The following is a 4,733-nucleotide window of genomic DNA, read 5'->3' as shown; positions in this document are numbered from 1 at the left end:
TTAGTTATAGCCAAATTAGGCAAAGAACTATTACGGTGGCGTCGGCTTAATCCTCGTTCCTCTTCTCTTGGATTGCTTCCTCTTCATGAGGCTCCTACTGAGGCTGCTGAATCTTCTGAAGAAGAGAGTCCCTTTATTGTCCGACGCACGCAACATATCACAGCAAAAAATAATCGACCTTCGATTATAATATTTGAATTTACACAAGCCCCGATTACGACCTCCGAGATTTCCTACAAGAAAGGTAAGGGACCAGCGCCCCCCAGTCGCTTTTGTCCTAACTTGGCTCTTAACATGATGCGACCCGGTTTACTGATTTCTACAGTTCTCCCAGTTGTCCCCGCTCTTGAGGTAACACCGACCACATTTGAATCTCCTCAGTTTCCCCTTACCTTCTCTTCCCTTCAATCGACGGCGAGGGCCAGAAGAAGCCCCTGTAAAAGGTCTTCTCATCTTATTTTTCAAGATACTACCTCCGAACCATCTTCTGGATTCCTTCCTCTAGCCTTACCTTCCAACGTTCCTAACCTAAGCAGTCCTGTGACTCTCAACGTTGAGCCCCCACCTTCTTCCTCTGAGTCCTTACCTCCTTCCTCTACTGGTTCCTCCTCTTCTGCTCCTCCTAGACTTCTATTTCGGCAAGCCCAATGCATGTCCTCTGTGATGAGAAAAAATGTGCCCCCTTCTGCTTACAGAATCCTTTAGTTGCATGACTCGATAGCTGGGGCTTGGCTACACAGCCAAGACTTTCTAAACGGCAAGAGCGTTTCCGAACAAGATGACCTTCACCTTCGTCAAGCTTCTACTATAAGTATTTTTGGTATGTCTCCTTGTTTTACAATTACAGTTCTGTAATTGTGTTACTGCCTTTACTTAGTTCATGGCCTCAAGTTTCCACATGGGTGTCCTGGCTGCTGAGTTAGACGGAGAGAATAAAATCTTAAGGGATCAAATAAGGGTTTTGGAAGCAGCCCCCCTTTTCTTTAGTGAAGAAATCACCGGATTGAAGGAAAAGATAGACTCCCAGGCTCAACAGACAACCCTTCTAGAGCAAGATTTGCAAAATAATCAGTGACTGCTAAAGACTAAAGATGAGGAGAAAAGTGCAACGATCCAATTTTCCCTATTTGAGTTATAAATGTCCTTAAAAATATTTGGAAATGCTTTTAAAATATTCTAGAGATTTTTATAAATTTTTAGAGTATTTTTATATAATTTTTGGAGGTCGTTTGGTATTTTTACTAAACGAAAGAAGTTTTGACAAAAAACATTCAAGCCAAGATTCAAACCGTGGACCTCGTGTTAAGTAGAGGTTCGTTTAACCAACAGACCAGCCGCGGGTTTCTTAGTAAAACCCGAACCAAATAGTATTTAAGTTATAATTAAAACAGAAATACCTAGGTTTAAGAGGGTTAAGTTATTTCTTTTCTCTCGACCGAAACCCTTTCTCCTCTCACGCGGCGTCGGCGCTTCTTCTTTCGGGCGAAACAGGACCGGAGCTAGGGCTCTTCCTCCGGCGGCCGGAGAGGGGTTTTTTCGAGGGTTCTCACATCTTCGAGACCGTCTCACCAAGGAGAACAAGTAGGTACAAAGAGATTGCTGAGGAAACAACTTCTCCGCAAACCCTAGAAGCTTCCCGTCGGCTGTGAGTCCAAGGAACCGAGGTAAGTCGCTACTCACCTGCGGTAAGAGTTGTTTGAGTTCGGTTTAGTGTTTTCTTTGTGTTTTTTTTGGGGGTATGCATTGAGGAGGGATGAGATCAAAGTTTTCTGCCATGCCACAATTCCGGGAGGAATTGCTTCATTTGGGTTTTCGGAATTTTATTTGTAGAGAATTATGATGTTTAGGGATCTTAGAATAGATTCAAGGTTTTGATTGTTTTCTTGCCAATCTGATGAAGCAAGATTAGAGATTTCAGGTTGCTTGTGTTGGTTGCTGCCATGACCATTAATTACGAATTTTGCTAGGTTGAATATGAGATCACCTCATTGTTGAGTAATCCGGGTTTGTAACCTTGCTGTGCAAATCAGTTTGGTGTTAGGAAAAGAGGGCATGAACAATTCCTTAAGCTTGCTGTTCAGATTTGGGTTTGTGCCATGCAATGAGTGCAGATTTCTATTTTTGATTAAGCTTCTAGTTTCTTGGTGTTGCAATAGGCGTGCACAACAAATGAAGGAATGCAGTTTCTGTTTTATTTTTCATTTGGTTCCTTAATAGTAGCTTTTATTTGTTATTATTTGTGTGTGTACAGCCTTTCAATGTTATTAGTTGAACACCAGTAGCTTTTGTTTATTATCATGTGTACGAGTATAGTCTTCATTGCTATTAGTTGAGCACCAGTAGCTTTCATTGTTATTAAATGAGCATGTACAGCTTTTATTTGTTATTAGTTGAGCATGACTAGTCCTCTTTACCATTAGAATGACATGAACAACATGTGTTTAAGTGGTTCATTTTATGTTAGCTTTGCAGATTTTAGTTCGTATGCAATTAATTGGACATGTACAGCTCTCATTGCTATTAGTTGAGCACCAGTAGCTTTTATTGTTATGAATATGAGCAGTCTTCCTTGTTTTGCTATTAGACTTTATTCATGCACTGTAGTTGTAGAATTGAATAAGCATTTTATTGAGCTTAAGTGAAGAATTTTATAAGTGTAGTATGCTGATTTTGTTTTCCCTTGCTTTAAGATGTGCATGAACAGATTATAGCATATACATATATATACATAGCATTTAGTTTAGACTTTCCTTGCTATAATGAGTAGCTATAAGTGAGAAAAGACCAAGGTCTTGATAGGATCCCTAAACTTTAAGTATTGGGATCAGCAGCACACCAAGTGCTCAAAGAAATGCCAAGGCATTTTATTATAAGAACATAAAAAGATAATAAGTATTTTATTTTAAAGAAAGGCTTAGTACCCGACTTCCAAGGTTGTCGTTAAACAAATCTAGGTGTCCAATTCCGAGGTCTTGGTCCTGGTAAGACCAAAGTCTTTACCCTCGTAGGACTTGTGACTAGCTACCACAGTCTCTATTAGGGAGCGCGCATTGGTACTAAGCCTGGGCCCCAAGAGAAGTTGATTATTATTTTAAAGTAATAAAGTATAAGTTTTGAAACAAATGAAATAAGCTCCATTTATGCTTAGAGTCACCAAGTTTAGCTTCTTTTAATTTGAAGCATGCAGTATTAGTTTTATTTGTTTCCTGATTAGTTATTTAGCATGATTAGCTTTATCTTCCAGCATGCAGTTTTATCCTTGTATAGCATGATTAGCTATTAGAATTACATGAATAGATTCCTTAGCTTTTCTTTGCTTTTAGATGAACATGAGCAGCTATGTTTATGCTTTATTTTCTTTAGAGCATACAGTTTCTAGTTTCTTCTTGTATACATGCATATCCGTATTTTGTGAGTTAGATAGCGCTTACTAAGCATATTTTGCTTATAGATTGCATTTCCTCTTACTGCAGATAAAGGAAAGGAAAAGATTTAGCAAGGAAGCCGACAAGGTGGTGCGGATGGTGTGTGATGCCAGGACTGTGGGAGAGAACTGGGAAGTTTTGAGTTTTCGTGTCTAGTGGATAAGAAGTAATTGAGTTGTACTTTATGGTTTATGTGATTTGAGATTGTATTTTATATTCCATGTTTTATTGAGTTTTAGATTGCATGCTGTGATGAGGTTCTATGTAATAAGTAGATATTATAGTTTTGACTCTTATTAGACTACATGGGTGTTTGATACATGTTCCAGCCGCCTGTGGCTGAAGTATATATTTTATGTATCTCAGTTTATGGTCACCGGTACAGGGGAGACTCTGCCGATATTTTTTGATAAGTACTCCTCGTGGTTTCGATCATACCGGTTAAGTAGAGTTAGTAGTTAAGTAACGGTCATCCTTAGAGAGTAGTATAGTATAGTAAGAAGGGTGGTCGTTACAGTTGGTATTGTTATAGTGTATACTAAAAGCCTAGCTTTTGTAAACATTTATTTGTTGAAATAAAAAAATCACATTGGTCAATATCTGTATTTATTTGTTAAATGTAATTGTTCAATTAATTTATATAGTAGACAACAGGGAGGGTGGTGTCACACTCAGAAGATCATGTTATCGGTTCTCTATAAATTATAAACAAGTTGCTCACGACTAAAATGGAAAAGAACAAACCATCAGAAGAGTCGTAGTATAATTAAGTATTAGTTTATCTTGACTAATAAATTACACTGATACACTTTAAATGTATTGAGTAGGACCATTTAGGTAAGTTTTTTTTATACTGACTTAGTAAAAGAACTAGACCTTAGTTATTATGGAAGTGTGTGCTCTTAATCCTAATATAATAACAAGTACATATATTTAATATTTATTTCTTTGACTTATCAATAGGTGAGGTTTAGCTCGATAAATCAATATGTCCGATAAGTTGGGAAATGATATTACTTATAGTGTGTATTGTTGATTATAGAAGGAATCTGTGTCCTAGTTATCTAGGTTGAGAATGTCCCCAAGAGGAGCTCATAAAGATTGCCATGTTAAACCCTGCAGGTGGACCTAGTCCGACATGACAATGAAGTTGAGTGGTACTACTCTTGGAGCTAGATATTAATTAAGTGAGTTGTCAGTAACTTACTTAATTAGTGGACATTCGTAATCTTAAACACAGGGAGACTAACACACTCATGATAAGAAGGAGCTCATAATGTAATTTGGGATTGGTGCGGTAGTACGGTA

The sequence above is a fragment of the Zingiber officinale genome, chromosome 8B, assembly GCF_018446385.1.
Source record: "Zingiber officinale cultivar Zhangliang chromosome 8B, Zo_v1.1, whole genome shotgun sequence".
Lineage (NCBI taxonomy): Eukaryota > Viridiplantae > Streptophyta > Magnoliopsida > Zingiberales > Zingiberaceae > Zingiber > Zingiber officinale.
Note: the sequence above shows the minus strand (reverse complement) of the source record.